Source organism: Sciurus vulgaris (assembly GCF_902686455.1).
Source record: "Sciurus vulgaris genome assembly, chromosome: 18".
Taxonomy (NCBI): Eukaryota; Metazoa; Chordata; class Mammalia; order Rodentia; family Sciuridae; genus Sciurus; species Sciurus vulgaris.
In genome coordinates this window covers 9,372,234-9,393,991 of record NC_136479.1, presented here as the reverse complement: position 1 = coordinate 9,393,991, position 21,758 = coordinate 9,372,234, and the positions used below count along the sequence as shown (strand labels likewise).

The window sequence follows — 21,758 nt, the reverse complement described above, 5'->3', positions numbered from 1 at the left end:
CAGCCTCAGTACCTCCCTTTCCCACCCTGAACCTCAGGATCTTCCTCTTCTGTGGAATGAGGGGGAGACCACATGTCCTCTAGGGTTTCTTTCATCTCTGATATTCTAAAATTTGACCTCCTTTAAGGCTCTGCCCCAGAGGGAACCCAGCTAACAACCTGCTTGGGAGTTCGTGTGTAGCAGAAGTTGATTTTGTGTGTGTGTGTGTGTGTGTGTGTGTGTGTGTGTGTGTGCGGTGCTGGGGATTGAACCCAGGGCCTTGTGCTTGCGGGGCAGGCACTTTACCAACTGAGCTATATTCCCAGCCCAGAAGTTGATTTTTAATTGACAAATTAGAGTTTTATATATTTATGGCATGTTATGTTTTGATATATGTACACACTGGAATGAGTCAATCAGGCTAAGTAATATATCTATCTCTTCTCACAATTTTTGTTGATTTTTTTTTTCTTTTTCATTGTATCTTTTTTTTTTTTTTTTTTTTTTCCAGTCCTGGGATTTGAACCCAGGGCCTCACACATGCTAGGCAAGGGCTCTATGACCCAGCCCCAGGCATTTTACTTTGGAGTAAGATATGCACATAATTTACCATTAGTGGCAGTCAGAACACTCAGTGTTGTGTAACCATCCCCACAGTCTAGATTCAGAATATTTTCATCACCCCCAACAATCTGTCTCTCATGTTCCTGAGTTTCAGGGGAAAAGAGCCTCTTATCTGATTCGGAAATATGTCGTCTTGTGAAAATATCAAACCCTCTTGCGAGGTAGGATGCAGGTGGGAGGAGGGGAGGAGAGAGATGCATCTCATCAGAGCAGATGAGAAGTCCACGCCTGGGCCTCAAGGACATGCCACAGGGTATCTGAGACCCATGGCTCTGCTCTGCTGTGATCGCCAAGGGGACTCCATGTCAGCTGAGCACAGACAGAAAGACCCTTTCTGCTCTGGGCCCATCTGTTCTTTTCCACTCTGGTAAAAAGCAATTCATTCTAATAACCCACATGGGGAGCTCCCAGCAGCCTCCTGGCTTGGCAGCTCCCCTCCCTGACCTACCCCACAGCCAGGACGAGACCGAAGAGGGTTTTGAAAAGGCGAGCGCCTCCCTGACTCCCTGAGAACTTGACGTGGGGGGACCCTTGGCTGTACCCCTTGAGCAGCTGATGACATTAAGCCCTGCACCTGCTAGATGGGGGTGTGGCTCAGAGGTGGGCTGCTCACCTCGCATAAGAGGCCCAGGGTTTGATCCTCAGCACCACAAAACAAAAACAAAAACAACCCAGCCCCCCTGCACAGTATAATGACAGGTGCCTCCAGCGGGTCCTCAGCAGCAGGAAGCAGGGCGGGAGCAGAGCCGGCAGCCCTGCTTCCTCTCCCCAGGGTGTTTGGCAGCCAGTGTCGGGTGAATCCAGGGAACAGGGACACCAGAGCAAGTTTGTTCGTTGTGCTAATTGCGTCCAGCGGAAAGGCCAGCCCTCTTCTGAAGTGACGTTATGAGGATGTATATGCTCTTTCTTTTATGAAACCATGCTGGAGGGAGATGGAACTTTTGGGTCTTGTTTTGTTTTAATTTGGCAAAATGAAATGACTTGGTTCCTAACCCCAAATTTTGGAAGATTCACTGATCTATGAAATTAAATTCTGTGGAAACACTGGCCTATTTGTGATGAAGGGCACCCCCTGAGCGGAGCGGGCAGGGGGCCAGGGGTTCACAGTGCCGTGCAGGCAGGACAATAGCACCAGCCCCTCCTTCCATGGTCAGTTGTCAAGCGGGTCAGTGCTGCAGAAAGTCAGGACAGGAGAGAAATCCTCCCACCCATCACTCGGCCTCCAAAAAAAAAGCCGCCATTGTTGCTCTGGCTCCTTGGGAGCACTTGTGGACTGCTCCGTGGCGAGGTGGGTGGGTGGCCAGACCCTCCCTGTTCACCTGGGGCTCACCCAGCTTCAACATATCCAGTCCTGCATCCCCGGAGACCATTCCGTTCCAGGCACACCAGGACAGTTAGTTCCCGTTACCGGGAAACCAGGTTTTCAGGAAGCCATTCTCCCATGTCGCCTCTCTCCCGTATCATACTGGGCAGAGAAGTAGAAGTCACCGTGGAGGTGACAGGTCAGGGCCGTGGTCCCAAGCGGTCTTGGGTGCAGTGGCGCCTTGGTGGCTGCCTAGCTGGCATCCGTTCTACCAGCACGGTGCTGATTTCCTTAGGCAGCGCGCCCTACCCAGAGCCCATACCAGGTCCAGGGATGGGAGCCTGGGCCATCGGTACGTGCCATTCCCCAAGCCACAGCCTGGCCCAGTGAATCACAAAGGCGGTTTGCTAGGAACGTTCTGGAAAATGTTTCCTCATCCCCCACCCCCACTCCTCCTCCTCCTTTGTCTTCTCCTCCGATAGCGTTCATTTTCACTATTTTAAGCCCGCAATTCAATGAATCTCAGTGAATTTACTGAGTTGTGCAATCATCACCACAATTTTGAATCATTTTCTTCATCTCAATAAGGTCCCTCCTACCCATTTATAGTCGCTCCAGAAAACCACTAATCTACTTCCTTTCTCCATGGATTTGCCCTTTCTAAACATTTCATGCAGTGGAATATACAATCCATGATCTTTTTTGACTGACTTCTGTGTGATGTCTTCAAGGTTCATCCATGTCGTGGCTTCTATTTAGTTCTTTATTCCTTTTTATTGTCCGGTAGTATGATATTGTATAGATAGATCAGTGGATATCCATTCATCAATTGAAGGACTTTTTTTTCTTTTTTTTTTTTTTTTTTTGGTACTGGGGATTGAACCCAGGGGCACTTTACCACTGAGCTGCATCCCCCACCCTTTTTATTTTTTATTTTGACACAGGGTCTAAGTTGCTGAGGCTGGCCTCAAACTTGTGATCCTCCTGCCTCAGCCTCCGGAGTAGCCAGGATTACAGGTGTGCACCACTGTAGTTCCAAAGCGACTGTACCATTTCACATTCCTATCTGCCATGCACCACGGGGTTTCCAGTTTCTCCCCATCCCCACCATTTGTTCTTCTGCCTTTTTAATGAAAGCCCTCCTAGTGGATAGGGAGCGGTATCTCATTGCACTTCTAATTTGCGTTTCTGAAATGAGCAGTGTGGTTTTAACATCTCTTCATGAAACATTTCCTCACTCCTGAGAGCAAAGCGTGAGGAAACAGCAGTCTTGTTTCTAAATTGATGAGAAAGAAGCCCAGGAGCTTCCCAGTGCCCTAGGTCGAGCAGAGCTCCAGTAGGAACAGGATTGGAGCCCTAATGAAGTAGCACCTCAAGTACTGGCCTCTTTACCCACGGGAGCCAATAAATCCTGTGAATTCTTTAGGCCAGTGTGAGTTGGCTTTTCTGTGACTGGTCTTTTATTGGGCATGATGGAGAGGGCCAAACTTGCTTGTCCATTCTGAAGCAAAGATCCGATATTCAAGTCAGCTTTGCGCTCTCACTGAGGCGAGGACCAGAGATACCCTCCAAATAAGCCAGAGGACTTGTAGAGGCGACTGACTCCGGCAGAGATGTCGAAGACAAGAGGAGAGAGGAACAGAAAGGAGAACCAGCTAAAAACTGAGCCACGGCCTAGAACGTCATTTTAGCCAGAACTAAGGATAGTTAACAGTGTCCGTGTGAGAATCGGAATGCATCCCGTGCATAGAACGCACAGCCCCTTCTGCCTTAGGATCGGTACTAGAGCTGCAGGGTTTCCAGCCCAGAGATGCCTGGGTCATTCTTCACCCATCTTTTCTCATCTTAATGAAGTCCAAATATTGATGACTAGATAAATTTTTTTTTTTTTTTTAAATCAAGCAAGTTATATGGCCTTAAAGGGGAAGTGAGAATTCCTTCTAGGGAGGAAACTGCCCTGGTGGGCAAGCTAAGTTCTTGGGTTGGAAAGTGAGCTTCCTCTTCCGTCTCAGCCTCGGGTCTCGGGTCTCGTGGAACCAAGGCTTCAAAGGAGGGGGAAACAGAAAAGCAGAAAGAGAAGAAGCTGGGCTCCCCGGGGAACCCCGAGATGGAGGAGCAGAGGCGGGGCAAGAAGAGGAGGTAAGAAAAGTCAGAGGGCTCTGCAAGGTGCGCCCCACAGTTCCCCACCCCGAAACTCTAGCAGTTGTGGAAGCTGAAGAAGAAGGTGTAGTCACATAGGCTTGACCTGCTGCGGGAAAGAGGGAGCACTTCACAGGCCGGACCTCCAGAGGCAGGGGAAGCCAGGCAAGCCTAAACCTCTGGGAAGAGCCAGAAATCTAGGATTGAGGATTGGGGTTTCCATAGGCCCTGGGGTGCGGGATGGAAGGTCTTTCTTTTTTCTTTTTCTTTCTTGACAACACTGGGGATCGAGTCTGGGGATGCTCTCTCACTCAGCTGCATCCCTAGGCCTTTTGGTTTTATTTTGAGACAGGATCTTGCTAAGTTGCCAGGTCAAACTTGAACTTGAGATCCTCCTGCCTCAGCCCCCCCAGTTGCTGGGATTACAGATGTGCACCCCTGCGCCTGGCTACGAAAGGTATTTCTTAGACAATTTCTTATTTTTACTAGCTCTGTTGTAACCATTATAAGCAATAACTTGGGGAATCATTAGGTTCCAAGAAATTGGCATTTTTAAAAAATGGAAACAGGATGACTGAAATAAAGTGATGCCTTTTTTAAATCTGAAGGGTAGGGCTGGGAATGTGGCTCAGTGGTAAAGCACTTGCCTGGCAGGTGTGAGGCTGAGTTTGATTCCAGCACTGAAAAAAAAACAAAAACAAAAACAAAAAAACAGATGAACCAAGAATACCTTTCCTTTACATGTGAATCTTAAAGCTATCCAGAGGATGTGAGATGGGGGTCATGTTGATTCAAAAAAAAGATAAGATAAATATGAAACAATGATAGGTCATTCACTTACGTGCATAAAGGCTGAGATTCTAAATGGAATATTGTGTAACTGAGTCCCACACACTAGGTCCCTGTTATCGACAGTTTCACTTTCCAAGTTTTCAATTGTCCAGTCAACTGTGGGAAATTGGAAAATTCCAGCAACCATCCTCAAGTGCTAAATCAAGCAGTTCTGTGTAGCTTCATGAACCATCATACCCTATTCCTGGCTGAGACACGAATCCTCTCTTCATCCAGAGTTTCCATGCTGTATACGCTACCTGCCTGTGACTTCTTGATCATCAGACCAACTGTCACAGTATCGCTATCTCAGTGCTGTTCAAGGAACCCTTATTACACTTAATAATGGCCCCAAGAGTAGTGATGCTGGCCATTCAGATGTGCCAAAGAGAATCCATAAAGTGTTTCCTCTCAGTGAAAAGGTGAGAGTCCAGGATGATGTTTTGAGAGAGAAAAAGAAAAAGACCACAGCCACATAACTTCTATCACAGTACATTCCTAGAATTGTTTTATTTTACTTTTAGATATTGCTGTTGATCTCTTACTGTGCCTAATTTGCATGTTGAATTTTATCATAGGTATCCGTGTGTAGGAAAAAAACAGTGTCTACAAGGTTCAGTCCGTTCCGTTGGTTCAGGAATCTGCTGGGGAGTCTCAAAACACCTCACTTGTGGATAAGGGGGATTAGTGTATGTCACTGAAATAGTTTCCTAGGTCTGCTCTCATAAAAATACCATAAACTGCATGACATTTATTGTCGGAGAGTTCTGAAACTTGGAGGTCTGAAGCCCAGGTGTCAGCAGTGCTGTGCTGTCTCTGGGCCCGGTGGGATCGCCTCCTTGCTTCTCCTTATCTCTGGCGATTTGCGGGCAACCCCGGCATTCCTCAGCTCCGGTTGCCACACTCCAATCTCTGCCTTTAGTGTCTCGTGGTGTTCTTCCCCTGTTTTGTTTTTGTAGTGTGGAGAATCAAACTCAGGGCCTTAAGCAGGCTAAGCAAACACTCCACTATTGAGCTGGGTCCCCAGCCCTTCACATGTTATCTTCTTCTTAGAAAGACACCAGTCACATTGGGTTGGAGCCCATCCTAATGACCTCATCTTAACTTGATTATGTCTACAAAGATTCCACTTCCAATAAAGTCACATTCAATCTATTGGGGGTTAGGACTCCGACACACCTTTTGGGTTGACACAATTCAAACCACAACAATCAGGATCAAGTAGTGCTTACCTCAGGAATGCAAGGATGGCTCAACGTAAGGAAATCGATCCTCAGCCAAGAGCAGTGGTGCACGCCTGCAATCTCAGTGCCTTGGGAGGCCGAGGCAGGAGGGCCACAAGTTCAAAGCCAGCCTTGGCAACTTAGTGAGACCCTGTCTCAAAATAAAAAATAAAAAGGGTTGGGATGTAGCTGAGTGGTAGCGTATCCCTGGTTCCAATCCCTAGTACAAAAAAAAAAAAATTTTTTTTTTATTGACAACCCCTTCTACAACAAAGTAGACTTCCCCACTATGAGCCACGTGGCCCTCAAGCTGGAATTTCCCTCTCACTGGTCACAAAAACAATGAGTTGGGTGTTCTAGGTCGGAGGCCCCTGCAGGCATTGTTCCCTCTGTGTGCCAGGATGCACTGGTTAACAGAAAGCAGGCCTGGAATTCAGCAAAGAGGAAGGCTGATGGGCTCTGGCCGTCTCCAGCGTCCTCTCTCTCATGAGAATTCTGGTTCCAGGCGGAACCCCAGCTTTATTATTTCTAGCTCTCACAGGCCCATCTGGAGGGGAGCTCTGTCTGGGTGCTCATCTGGACAATGACTCAGCCAGACTGAAGAGCTGACAGAGCCCTGGTGAGCCCGCAGGGAGAACTGAAGCTGGAGAGCCGACTGCTCTACAGCCCCAAGCGTCTGCACACTGGGGAGCGGCCCAGCCAGCTCAGGTCCCACTCTCAGACAGTCCTATTCCTGGGGCGCTGTTCTTTTCAGAGGACCTCTGTGCTCTTCCTCACTCTCCCTGCAAGACCACTACTATTTCCTGCCTGTCCGGCTTCACCCATCCATTGCAGAGACCTGGGTTCAAATCCCCGCTCTGCCGGTTCCTAGTTGTGTGACCTGCAGTGAGTTCTTGAACCTCTTCCTCAGCTTCAACTTACTGACCTGTAAAATGGAAGCAGTAAAAGTAGCTGCCTCATAGGGTCTTAGGAATAAATAAGTTGATACATGCAAATGCTTAGCAAGCCATGCATGCTGGCCATCACAGAGGCGTTGGTCATTGTCGTTATTGTTACTAACACTGTTACTCCTCTCAAGATGAAGCAGAAGGGCAATCGGTAGGCAGCAGCTTTCATGGAATCGTTGAATCTCTCAAACTTCTTGACCAGAACTTCAGTGATCACTGGGTCCAACCTCCCAACTGACGTCTAGTCCCACCAGGTTGACTGTGAGTGCTACACTATCAGGTAGCTCTTTCCATCTTTTGGAAGTTAGAGTTCTTCCTCGCTGCAGAGGACATTTGGAGTTGCTTCCTGAGATGACTCTTTCTATTTTTTCCCCCATTTGGATCCGCTCTACCTTTCCTCTCCTCCTTCCTGCCTCAGGAGCCCGGCCAGTCCGGACTACACCAGCAGAGTGGATCCTTGCCCTCTCGCTCAGAGTTGGGTTCAGCTAGTGGAGGTTCCGTACTGGCTGGAGAGTAGAGCACAGAGGAAAGAGGCTGGGGTGTTCACACCCTGGGCCCCCTCCCTGCAGAACACCACATTGCCCTGTCCAAGACCACAGCTCGGGGCAGCCCTCTTAAAGTGAATTTGTTATAAACCTTTTATATTTTTTTGATTCATTGTATACAAATGGGGTACAACTATTGTTTCTCTGGTTGTACACAAAGTAGAGTCATACTGTTTGCATGATCATACATGTACATAGGGTAATGATAGGTGTCTTATTCTATTATCTTTTCTTCCCCCACTCCCTCCCCACCCTTCATTTCCCTCTTCACAAGCCAACCTTCTTCCATCCTTCCCTTACCTCCCACCTCTGTTATGTATCATCAACCACTTATCAGAGTGGTTTGGTTTTTTGGAATTGGCTTATTTCACTTAGCATGATATTCTTCAATTCCATCCATTTACCTTCAAATGCCATAATTTTATCCTTCTTTATGGCTGAATAATATCCCATTGTGTATATATACCACAGTTTCTTTATCCATTCACCTGTTGAAGGGCATCTAGGTTGGTTCCTTTTCTAATTGGGAAATTTCGCATTTTAAGAGTCTAGATTTCTGGCTTCTCTTAACAAATTGGGCACTTGGGTAATCCAGGACCCATACTGCCCCTTAGCAAGAATGGGGTCCAGGGGGAAGGGTCTGCACTCAGATGAGTCCAGAGACCCACCACGTAGCTTAGCTCTATTCTGCCTTGAATGCCATTTCAGGTACGTTGTCCTCTCCTGTTCCTCAGATACGCCCAGCTCCTTCCCATCAAAGGACACAGACTGTGTCCTCTTCCCCAGATGGCTCTGGACCAGCTGGAGACTGGCGCCTCCTCCATCATTCTTCATCAATCAAGAGCGTACAGAGCGCTGGACCCCCAAAAGCAGCACGCACACCACCACCCATTGTTAGGGCTGGACTGTGTCCCCCCAAAGACGTTGAAGACCTGCCCTCCTGAGTTGGTCAGCCCTTCGCAGCTGTGAACAAAATACCCAACAGAACAACTTGGAAGAAGAGACGTTTACTGGGGCTCCTCGTTGCCCTCATCAGCAGACTCTATTGCTCTAGCGCGGAGGTGAGGCAGAACGTCATGGCGGAAGGCATGGCGCAGGACAGCTGCCACCACATGGCAGCCAGGGAGCAGAGGGAGCAAGGAAGAACTCATCCCACCTCCTGCATTAACACAGGTACCTCCTGTCCAAACCACGACATTCCCCACGCCTGTGGATGTGCCCGTACTTGGAAATAGGGCCTTTGAAGATGGTCAGGTTGAAATGAGGTCAGTGGGATGAGCCCTTATCCAACGACTGGTGCCCTCGTAAGGAGAGGGATATATGGACAGAGACGCAAGGGAGAAGGTCATGCGATGACAGAAGCAGGGACTGGAGAGATGCTTCTCCAAGGCAGGGACCATCAGCGTTGCCGGCCAACACCAGAAGCAGCAGCGACCAGGGAGGAGCGTTCTCCTCTATAGAATTGCTGGCAATTCCCGAGCCAGAAGTCCACCTTGGTTCAATCATTCATGGAAAGGAGGTGGAATCACCCTTACAAACCTGGCCACCTCGGGCCACCACTCCAGAAAACACAATAGGAACGCTTGCAAAGACGTGGAAAGTTGATCAAAACCGAGGAAGGGGTGTGTGTCCCCCAATCGCTCATAGCTAAATCCCTGAGCAGCATTCAACAGGAATTCATTGAGCATCTGCTCTGTGAATGCGTCAGAGTACGACCTGGAGGCCAGTTCTTCTGCTGGCCCACACAAATCTATGAGTTGAAAGGTGGTACCTCCTTACAAGAAATGGGAGCCCTGATTATGTTCAAAACAAATTTTTTGAAAAAAAAAAGCTCAATTGGCTCTGGTCTAGGGAAACTGGAACTCAGAATAGAATGTACAGAACAAATTTTATCACCACAAATACAGTTCTTGATATAACTCTGCATTCTCAAATGTTCTCCTGCAGATTTCCATGAGATCCCGAAGGCACTGACCATGATGCTGATGAGCAGCAACAACGAGAGCAAGTACTCACCCGGGGGCTGCTCCACACTCCGGGGGCATGCTAGGCATTGGTACGCTCATTAATTCTCTTGAAAACCCTAATGGAAGTCGTCATTATCATGGCTTTTTATGGGCAAGGAACCTGAAGCACAGAGAGATTGGATCACTTGCCCAGGTCACACACCTGGCACCTGGCGGAATCAAGTGCGTCTGAGTCCCGGCATCTGCCCAGAACTGGCGCATCCACCCGTGACCACTGATGCAAATGAACAACGCAAAGGTCATGTCCACACAGGAGAAGCAAGAGCCCGGCTCCACCTCCCAGTCATCCCCGGTGCAAAGTCACTGACCAGAGCTGGAGTCTTTGGTGTCACTGCCCCGTGGAATCTCGAGCCAGCGCAGACAGACAGCAGCGCGTCTCCAGAAACCGATGGTTGAATAACAGGAGCGCAAATGTTTGTCCAGGAAGAGTCAGGAGACAAGGCCAAGAATCATTCTCCAAATCTGTGTTTAATTAGAAACTGAATCACAAAAACATTAAGCTTATTGTGAACAAACAAAAATTTCCAACGAGTGTTATTTGTCTGGCTCGCTGATGGGAAATCGGCCAGTCTTTCTGCCAGCGATTATAAACAGACTCTCCTCCCTGGCTGGAAAGGAAGGCGATCCTCTTCCAGTCTCACTTGGCTGCCGTGACCTGCGTAGGAACACTCACCGTATTTAATAAGAGCCACCAGCCGGACTAATCTGACAAAGGCAATTTCAACCCGAAAGAAACAGGACGCAGTTATATTTACAGGGGGTAAAGCATAAAATGTGTTTCTGAACGTTGAACTCACACACTAGCCCTCTCGCCTACAGCCCCAGGCAGCCGTGTAAACGGGATTTCTGCTGCCAGGGCCATCAGGAGATGTGGGTTGAGAGGTTCTGGAAGCTTCTTTGATCAGAAGTTCACAAACAGGAAATTTATTTTACAGCATTAAGGAAGTCTTCGAAGATTTGGTTAAAAGAATGTTCACACACACACACACACACTGAAGTTTTATTCAGTCATAAAGCAGAGTGAAATCATGTCATTTCAGGAACATGAACGGAACTGAGAACATCACGTTCACCATGAGACAGGCTCAGGAAGTCGAAGATCCTGCGTTTCCTCTCACACATGGAAGCTAGAGAGAAAAAAGGAACAGCAAGTTTGGAGGTGGTGGGGTGATCGAAGGGAGACCAGTAGAGTAGAGAGGGACCCAGGGAGGGAGAGACGGAGGGACAGGGGAGATACTGGGGAATGATATTGAACAAATGATTGTTGTTGTATCATGTGCATGTTTGGAGAGGACAACAAATCCCACCATTGTGTACAAATACAATGCATAAAAAGCGGGAGAAAAACACTCATCCAATGGCAAGAAGAATAACCTCTAATGTTCCACAGCAGAATAGAGTAATTATCATTAACAGCAAGCCTTCAAAGATTCCAAAACAGCTCATAAAAAGGACTTTGAATGTCTCCAACACAAAGAAGTGATACATGTCTGAGGGAATAGATGAGCTGATTTACTTTCATCCGATCATTACACACCATATACCTGTATTGAAATGCCACCTGTACCCCATAAATATGTACAATTTTGTCAATTTAAAAATATGTTAAAATCGAGAAAAAGGACGTTCATCCTCGTGTTGTTTAAAATAGCAAGAAATATCTTAACCTGTAAAATTAGTTTGAGCAATTGTATAACTTGTTAACTGTGGAGTACTATGTAGCTATGAAAAAGATGGCACAAAACTGGATACCCTGGCATATCAAAAAAAAAGTTTGAGGGGAAGGGAAGATGGGACTTAGAATCTGAACTTGAACAGACATTTTTCCAAAGAAGATATGTAAATGGCCAATAAGGACACAAAAAAGATGTTCAAGTGAGGCCCAGGTTTCAATACCTAGCACCACAAAAACAAAAGAGAAGCTCAACATCAGCAATGGTCAGGGCAATGCAAACCAAAACCACAGTGAGGTACCACTCTATTCCTGTTCGGATGAGTGACGTTTGAGAACAAAACAGGTCATGTTGATGATGATCTGAAGAGACGACTGGAATCCTTGTGCACTATTGCTGGGAAGGAAAGATGATTCAACCACTGTGGAAACGACATCATGATTCCTCAAAAAGTCAAACATGGAATTCCTGAATGAATCAGCAATTTCGCTCCCCAGTATACAAGCAAAAGAATTGAAAGCAAGGACTGCAACAGATATTTATACCCCAAAGTTGACAGTGATAGCTACATGTTTGTTTTAGCAGTCAGAAGATGGAAGCAACCCAGGAGTTCACTGACGACGGAATGGATAAACAAAATGGGTAGAATATTATTCAGCCTTAAAAAAGGAAAGAAAGTCTGACACATGCTACAAAATGGGCAAACCTCAAGGATGTTCTGCTAAGCGAACGAAACCGGACACAAGAGGACGGATTCCACGTGACCCTCTTACATGAAGACGTGGATGGCAAATCTGCAGGGACAGCAGAAGAGTGGTTAACTGGAGTTGGCCCATAGGGAGAATCAAGGAACTCTACAGGGTCTTTTGTTTGTGTGTCTGGGGTTTTGTTCTGTTTGCTTTTTGTTTGTTTGCTATACTGGGGTTGGGACCCACCTAGGCAAGCGCTCTACCACTGAGCTGCATCCCCAGTCCCTTATTATTATTATTATTTTTTTCATTGATTTTGAGACAGGGTCTCACTTAGTTGCCCTGGCTGGCCTTGAACTTGCAGTCCTCCTGCCTCAGCCTCTCAAGTAGCTGGTTTTACAGGTGAGTGAGGCCCCTGCACACCCTTCCCCTGGCAGAAATTATTGCCTAACGAGTCTGCTACTTCAGTTTGGGAGGAGGAGGACGTTCAGAATTCAGATGGTGGTGATGGGCGTGCCTCAGCCTGAGCGTGCTCAGTGCCTCTGTGCCGGGCGCTTAAAATCCACTTAAAGCAGTGCACCTTATACAGATCTGGCCACGAGATTTTGGAAACCACAGACTTCAACGGTCTGGTTTTTCTACAATGAACACATACTCCCGCAACCCTGAACATGTTCAAAGTACGAATCACCTGGGTGTGGTGGCTCCCAAGTGCAGTCCCAGCTACTCGGGAAGCTGAGGCAGGAGGCTGGCTTGAGCACACACGCTGGAGACCAACGGGGGTAACATGGAGAGACGCCCCCTCCAACTAAAAAAGCCAGACATAACATGACACTGGCCAGGTATACAGGTCAAAGTGGTTAGGGAGTATCATCTGCCTGAGAAAAAGGAATCCTGATTACCTATTCACTCAGTACTTACGGAGGGTCTATGGTGCCCTGGGCACACCAGACTGTGAAGGCACAGCAGGGGTATAATGCCACTCCTGCTCTCAGGGATCAGGGAGGAGAGGCGTGCCAGCCCTGAGACAGTGAAGGTCTCAGAGGGCGCTCTGAGGGGCTGGGCGTGGCTCAGGGTAGAGCGCTTTGCCTGGCACATGCAAAGGCCCTGGGTTTGATCCCCAGCATCTCAGCAACACGCACAAAAATAAACAAATAAAAGGAAAAGTGCTCTTGGAAATGGCGAACCCAGGTGCTCTCCCGCCTACAGTGCAGGGTCACATTCTGACAAACCCATCGGAACCTGAAAATGCGTTGCTGCAGCCCATCTGCCCAGCGTCTGGCCAGCCGCAGGCACGCTCCCGTGCGTCCATTGCTTCCCGCTGATCGCAGGGATGCCTGGGTGCCGGGGCTCGCCGCCACTGCCCAGCCTCTCCAGGGATGATCGGCATGCACGTTGCTAGCCCAGGAAAAGATCCAGATGCAAAACTCAAGGTGCGGTTTCTACTGAACGCATATCGCTTTCACACTATCATGAAACCGAAAGAGCGTGGGAAGCTGAAGCCCCGTCAGGGAGCCTCTGTCACTAGAAGCAGGGTGTCTAGCGGAGAGGGTTCAGGGAAGGCCTCCCTGAGTGGGTATCTGGGTCGAAGCTCAAATGCTAGGAGCCCAGTAAGCGGCAAACGCGTGGACAGTGGCCCCCACCCCAGTTTCACTTCGGGGTCACCTGCTAAAACACCAGGCCGAGGCCAGGTCCCAGCCAGAGCAACGGAAGCAGAACCTCCAGCCTCGTTTGTTTCACTGAGTACACGTAAGGTCTTCGAGGCTCATCCGTTTTGTAGCCAGGGCCAAAATTTCCTTCCTTTCCAAGGCTGAGTAATAATAGTCTAGCGTAGGACTGGGAGTGACGTTCAGCGGGGACAGTGCTTGCTGGGCATGGGTGAGGCGATGGGTTCCATGCCCCACGAAAGAAAAAGGAAGGGAGGGAGGAAAGACGGAGGGAGGGAGGGAGGAAGGAAGGAAGGAAGGAAAGAAGGAAGGAAGGACGGGACGAAGGAGGGAAGGAGGGAGGGAGGGAGGGAGGGAGGGAGGGAGGAAGGAAGGAGGGAGGGAGGGAGGAAGGAGGGAGGGAAGAAGGGAGGGAGGAAGGACGGAAGGAAGGAAGGAAGGAGGGAGGGAGGGAGGAAGGAGGAAGGGAGGGAGGAAGGACGGAAGGAAGGAAGGAAGGAGGGAGGGAGGGAGGAAGGAGGGAGGGAGGGAGGGAAGGAGGGAGGGAGGGAGGAAGGAAGGAGGGAGGGAGGGAGGGAGGAGGGGAAAAATCCACTGTATGACTATAACACGTGTTGTTCACTCATTCATCCACCAATAAATGATTTCTTTTCCTGGGGATCAACCCAGGCAAGCTTTCTACCACTGAGCTACATCCTCAGGCCTCATGCTTCTATTTCTCAGAAAGCTTTTTCTGGAGCCTGGCTCTGTGGCACACACCTATACTCCCAGCTACTCAGGAGGCTGAGGCAGGAGGATCACAGGTTCAAGGCCAGCCTTGGCAACGGAGTCAGACCCAGTCTCAAAATAAAGAGAAAAAAGGTGGGGAGGAGGATGTAGCTCAGACACAGAGCATTTCCCCGGCTTGTGCGTGGTCCTGGGTTCAATCCATAATACTGAAAAAGAAATGCAGAAACCCTGTGTCTAGGGGCTGGGGTTTTCTTCACTGTAACCAGTGAATTCATGGCCCCGGAGATTTAAAATAGAGAGCCACGTGCCAGAGCCTTTGCAGAATCGGCCTTGTCGGGGAACTTCGGCTGCAGCGCTGACTTTGCAACCGGCTCTCTCTCTCTCCACCCTGGTCTTTTCCTTTCTCGTTGTACATCAACATACTTTTGGGTAAAAAGTGGGATAATTCATTTTATTCTCCTTCTGGTTACTAGGAACTCTAGGAAATTGACAGGCTCAAAAGCAAAGGATGGCCTGGGATCCAAAGAAGGTGGCTGCATTAATGCCAGAGCTCCAAGTCTCAGTCTAACTGTAGAACCCAATAATAGTAGTGTCCATCAAGGTCATTGCCATGGAGATTGGTCTGATTCAGCCAGCTGTTTATAAGGTGATTACCTTGCAGTTGTGAGCTCTGCCTCAAGATTTGCGTGTCTTACTTATGTAGGTAGCGGTTTATAAACAGTGTCAACAAGGATCACTCTTGCACAGTGTTGCTTTTTGTTTGTTTGTTTTGGTACCAGGGGTTGTAACCAGGGGTGCTCAACCACTGAGCCATGTCCCCAGCCCTTTTTAATATACTTTTTTAGAGACAGGGTCTCACTGAGTTGCTTAGGGCCTCACTAAGTTGCTGAGGCTGGCTTTGAACTCGAGATCTTCCTGCCTCAGCCTCCCGAGTCACTGGGATTACAGGTGTGACCACCATGCCCAGCTGAGTAATGTTCTTTTGAGTGACTATAACACACTGTCCATTCATCTGCCACCAGACACTTGGGTTTCTTCTACCTTTTGAGTCACGAGAGTCATAAGTCATATGAGTGTTCGAGTCCCCGTTTTCAATCCTTTGGGTTACATACCCAGGAGCAGAATTGCCAGGCCACATCATACTTCTGTTTTTATTTTTTGAGGGCTCTCCTTGGCATTTTCTGCCACACCTTTTCACATCCCTCCCGCCATGCCCAGGGGCTCCAGTGTCCCCAGATCCTCAGAGGCTTCTCCCTAGCGGCTTTCTCTGTAGCAGCCGTCCAAAGGGGGGAGAGGCGATGTCTCCCTGTGGTTTAGATTTGCATGTCCTTAACTGGCTAGCACATTTTTCCTGTGCTTCTTGACCACGTAAACATCTCCTACAGAGAATCGTCTATTCAAGTCCTTTGCCCACATTCAAATTGGGTTGTTTGGTTTTTATTGTTGAGTTGTAAGAGTTCTTTATGCTTTCTGAATAGTAACTCCTTATCAGATGGCTGATTTTAAAATATTTTTCCCATTCCATAGAGTTTTTAAATTCTATATGAATCACAGAAAAACCAGATCATGAGGTGACACTGATAAGCTACACCCAGTGGAGTCACATGATACTTGTGTCAAACTTGGTAAGTCCAGCTATGTATGCCCGAATGTGAGGGACAGAGGCACAGAGACAGAGTGTCCCCACTCTGCCCAGAGCCAGGCAGGCTCTCTCACTGGGGCCTTTCACATTCTGTGTGCTCAGCAGGATTCCAGCACGGAGAACCTGCTGACCAATGTGACAGCCACCCGTGGCCATTTAAATATGTTCAAATAACTTTTAATTCCTCGGTCTCTTTAGCCACATTTCAAGCCACAGCAGAGATAGGGAACATTTCCATCACTGTAGAAAGTTCTAACAAACAGCTTTGGTTTAGAAATTGGGGTGGGGAGGTGTTTGTTTTTGCCACATAGAGGGGCACATGCCCATAGTCCCTGCCACTCAGGAGGCTGAGGCAGGAGGATTTCTTGAGCCCAGGAATTCAGGGTCAGCCTGAGCAATGTGGTAAGATTCTGTTTCTTAACAATAAAAAAGAAAGAAAGAAAGAATGAACGAATGAATGAATGAATGAATTATTTTTACATTCTGGACCCCTCACACAAGACCAGGTACTGAACTCAAGAAATGGCAACCAATTTCAACTCTGAAGTAACAAATGGGCTACCCATGAGACCAGCGCCAGGAGGCCATCAAGACTCACTTGAATCATATTCTGTCTTCTCCTGGTTCGCGGTCTTGGCTGTAATTTCTACCTATGATCTAACCTAGGTGAGTGTTTTCCAGGTGTTTAGGATGCTTATTTGTTCCAGCTTTCACACCGGCAGACTCCGGAGCCAGAATCTCTGGGATGGAAACCCACTCTGCTCTTCATTACTTCCTCCAGTGACTCTCTTGTGGACAGACAGGTCAGAACACCATTTAGGAACCTGCCACCAGGATGCTGAAGTCCCTGCACCTTTGTACACAAAGCAGCAGGCTGTAGGGACCAATTTAAATAACCTATTCCATAGCCCTGGCTCATTGCTGGGGGTGCAGCTTAGTGGTAGAGCATGTGTTTAGCAGGCACGAGGCCCTGGGTCTGATACTGACCGGCACCAGAAACCATTTCAACAGATTCAGTTAAATGACCTAATTAGCTTTCATTTATGGTTCATAAATCAGTAGCCTCTCATCTAAAATTAGAGATAGCCTGGTGGGACAGTGGTTTTTACGAGGGAGCCTGAGCAGAAACCCAGAAAGCAGTCGGTGAGCATAGGGTTGCTCTCCTTGTAGGGTTAAGACAGAGGGTCTTTCTTACCATGCCAGCTAAAACTGGTCTGTCTGAGAATTTGGCTCTCATCTCTCTCCTGATTTCTGTCTTGGAAGATCAGATGAACGAATTAGTGTAGGTTTGGCAGCTCGTTAGCATGAGCGACTCCATTTTGATTTGCTCTCAGCAGGAGCTGAGTCCAAACCAATGGGCTCCAATAAATTTTACTTGATACTGGCTTCTAAGAAGAGAGTGTGCATCTTCCTGCAGGGTCCTGCACCCGGCATAGGCCCTGGTACCTCTGACCCACCTACGAAACCACCACCTCTTGCCCGAAGCTTCTTCAGCTGCTCATTATCTGCTCTCCCTCCGTGCTACCTCACCTTCTCCTTTGTTGATTAGAAGAGTTTTGAGTTACAGAACTCTATGGTATCCCAGGTCCTGTGCTGAGTCTCCATCTAGATTAATCCTGCAACCCTGGCAGTTAACCCTGTGAAATATTGATTCCTCAGCAAGGAAACAGAGATGCTTGCAGAACTGGAAAGAAGAAAGGAGCTGAATCCAGGCAGGCCTGCTTCGTCCAAAGCCTGCGTTCTAAACTACGACCTGTCCTTCATGTTCATCCATATGTCACTCAGAGCAACTCTCCATGAAGACCGTGAACCCCCGAGAACAGGGGCCACGTCTCCGCAGCTGGAGCTGCCTGATGCTTGGTGCCTGGCAGAGGGTGACTGGGAATGTTTGCTGAAGAGTTGAACTTTAACGCAACACAGAGATCCCTCCAAACCTCTATCTCACCTTTCAATGAAGATTCACGCCTTCTAAAATAACCAAGGTGACACACAGGGACAAGGGAGAGGAGGGTGAGACAGACAGCATGCCACCTCACTTCAACCCCCCTCTCCCCCAAGCCACTCTGGCAGCCTCGTCCCTCAACCAGCCAAGCTCCAGGTCGGTTCTGAGACGCCGCAGACCTCACCTGACTCCATATCCCTGGGCTGACGCGACAGATGCACCCGATCCTCCAATGTCGCTGTCACAGCCAGGCCCTGTAACCTGAGGCTCCGAGAGGAGTCCTGTCGCCTTCCGGCTGGACACTTCCTCCTCTGCTTCTCCTCCTCCAGGTATGTCTTTCCTTTCTCTCCACACATCTTGAGTTGTTTTCCAGAAAGTCTGAGGAGCGAGACTCAGGGCAGAAGACAGAGCTATCTCCTAGGGGTTGCGGCTGTAGCTGAGTGGTAGGGTGTTGGCCTAGTCTGTGTGAGTTCTGGGTTTGCTCCCCAGTAACACACATGCGCGCACGCACACATGCACACCCTGACTCTCCCTCTGTTGCTGCCCCACAATGATCGATGCCCCTCCCTACCGTATCCTCCTCCAAACACTGTTATTAATATTCTCAAAGCCCTGCCATCTCAGCAACTCAGGAGGCTGAGGCAGGAGGATTGCAAGTTCAAAGCCAGCCTCAGCAATTCAGCGAGGCCCTCAGCAACTTTGGGAGACCCTGTTTCAAAAATAAAAAATAAAAAGGAATGAGAATATACTCACCCCAGTTACTAAAACAAAACACTTAAAGCCCAGCATGATGACTTTATTTTTTTATCCTTGATACCTGGGGTGGAACCCAGAGACTGTGCATGCTAGGCAAGCACTCTACCACTGAGCCACACACCCTTACCTTTTGACTTCGCTATGTCCCTAGAAAGTGTACCTATTGTCTAGGGCCACTGATCCCTTGGCCTGTTCCTTGGGACTAGATCAAATGTCAGCTCAAGGAATTGCATTTCTGGCCCCTTACGATCCCCCACCTCACAGAGATGAAAGGCCAAGTCTTCAGCATCTCTCCTCCTAATGTTCAGACGTGAAGTTCATCAAGGTAGGATGCCACAGAGGTCTGCGAGTATTTTCTGAAGCCAGGGACGGTGCCACCAGAGGCTCCTGAGTCGGTGCTAGCAGGAATATGAGAAGCTTGTGTGTGGCGAGAGGTACCATATTAGACGGCATGGCATCAGATCAAAGGACAATTCCTCTCCTTTCCGTTTTCTTCTGAGCATCCCCATTGGCTCTACAGGACAGTCTCACTTGATCCCCTTTATCCTGAACACATCTCCAGGGTTTCCTGGTTTCCATTTTGAACAAAGAGAGTGGGCCTCGATGGGTCGGAGCATCTGGCCCAACATATAACAATATTTTATTGCTTTTGTATGTATTTCCAAAATTCCCTTCTTTTCATGGCAAAGGACACTTTGTTTTTCATTTCTTGTAGTAATTAAGTTTCCATTTAAAGTAGATTCACTTGGTGACAAAAGGTGTCAGTTTAAAGAGAAAGCACTAAATAAATAACAGCCCAGATGGTAAGAGCAGATGGCAGACACTCGGAGCTCGAAGCTGGGGGAACCGTGGCTAAGGAGCCCCGTTTGGGATCGGGCTGACCTGGGTGTGGATTTCAGCTGTGCTCCAGGATGGCTCTGTGATCCTGGGCCAGTTAGGGTTTCAGTTTGGACCTCGTTATCTCCTAAGGGGATAATCCCAACCCCACAGAGCCAGTTGCAGGGCTTCAAAGAGACGAGTCAGCAAAACCCAAGCACAGATCTGACTCAGAAAAGCAGCAGTCCCCGCCTCTGGGCTAAATCCTGTCTTGGTAAGGCAGAGTCAGCTGTTGATCCAGCCTGGTCTAGGAAGCAGACTGGAGGAGCGGGGCCTGAGCAGATAAGGCCAGTCTAGGACTGGCCCAATCTGGGGGCCCTGCTCCTGCCCATCCCCGCTCCTGGCTCCTCTGCCATCTGCTCACATGTTGCAGGTGGTCATTCAGTCAATGGACTGCAGCTCCTGACCCTCCCTCCCGAATACCATGGATGGATCTTTTCATTCATTTCACTCAATGATGCGACAAATACTCTGAGTTTGCTAAGCACAGGGGCCTTAGCAAGGGAGGCAGTGGGCAGGGCCCACTTTCAGACTCCTGTAGCCCAAGAGAGCAAAGAGGTCATGCAGAAATGGTCCCATTTCGAGTACTCTGTGCCAGACCTTTCCCACGCCCCTCCAGGTCACCCCCACCCTGCTCACTGTCCAGGAGGCTGATCTGTAAGAACCCCATTCAGTAGGGGAGTGAGTTCCTTTCCATGTGTCACAGACAAAATTACAACAAATTTAGTTTAAGTTTTTTTTTTTGTGTGTGTGTGTGTGTGCACGCGTGTGTGTGCGTGCACACACATATGTGGGGGGTGGGGAACAGGAGATTTAACTGAGCTACATCTCCAGACCTTTTAATTTTTAAATTTTGAGACAGGGCCTTGCAAGTTTGTTGAGTCTGGCCTTGAACTTGTGATCCTCCTGTCTCAGCCTCCCAAGCTGCTGAGATTACAAGCGTGCACCACGGCGTCCACCCAGATTTGTTTAAAGATCTTACTTGGCTTTATTTTTCATGCTAGAATTAGGCAACACTTCATTCCATAAAACAGAATCAGTGATCCCATGGGCTGAGGAGAGGAGGCTGGTTTTCTAGACAAAAAAGGGCTGAAGAAAGCAGAAACAATTAGATCAAAAAGTGGATGGATCGATTATTTTAAAGTTACTCTCCTGGTAAGGGGAGCAGGAAGACAGAATAATAGAAAAGCAACTGATGGATGTCACATCGGGATGCTTTTTTTTTTTTTTTCCAGGAGAGAATTAGCACAGAGGGAAATTCATTATCATGCAGATTGAAGCTGGCCTGTCTGAAAATTTTGGCTATTTACTTTCCCTCCTAACTTCTCAGAAAGCCAGATAACTTAATTTCAGCTTGGTGACAGGGAATTTAAGCATGAGTGACTTCACACTGATTTCTTTTTTTTTTAGCCTGGTCTCTTCAGGTCAGTGCAGGGTCTTATCCCTGCAGTGATTTTTATTTGACACCTCAAAGAAAAGATCTGGGCCTACTGAGCCCAGGAGATGGCTGAATTGGATGCACATTTACACGTGGTAAGTACGGGGGTGTTTTAAACACAATTCCTTACTTGCACCTACTTGTGCAAGGAAGCACTCTGTTACATCATTCCACTGGAATGTGATGTCACCTCTGCCATCACGGAGTGGATAAAGAACAAATGGGCCAGTGAAAGAAGATCATGTCATTATTTACACCTTTATTAAGTATGGTAGGTGGTCATACATACGCTGGAGAAGGCCTCTTTGCTAAGTCACCGTTTATATCAAGACCTGAAGGAGGTAAGGATTAAGTGTTCCTGTGGAGGAAGTAGTACCTGCAAAGGTCCTGGGGTGGGTATATTCTTTGCATGTTTAAGCAAGGTCATTGTAGCCGAGCAGAGGGATCAAAGAGGTGGCTGCAGCCAGGGGATACAGGGCTCTACATTCTGTGCTGAAGACTGACTTTCGTCTCTGTGAGACGGGAACTCGTCCGCTAGACCATTCTGAACAGAAGAATGACCTGAGATGACCGTAGACACTGTGTAGAGGAGAGATGATGGGGAACCACAGCAGAAGCAGGGAGCTTGGCGTGGCGGGCGCATTTATCATGCAGGCTCTGCAGGACTTGACTCTCCCTCCGTATCAATTTCACCCCACACTCCGCCCTTCTTCTGGCCCCACCGACTT

At 48.4% G+C, this 21,758-nt stretch overlaps 1 long non-coding RNA gene across 1 annotated transcript; it reads left to right on the top strand.

Annotated features, from left to right (window-relative positions):
- The first annotated feature begins 17,577 nt into the window (after positions 1–17,577).
- On the top strand, positions 17,578–21,238 carry LOC306650206. The gene is made up of 2 exons (XR_013760825.1): positions 17,578–18,289; positions 21,003–21,238. It is a non-coding gene; the product is annotated as an uncharacterized lncRNA (long non-coding RNA).
- The last annotated feature ends 520 nt before the right edge of the window (positions 21,239–21,758 follow it).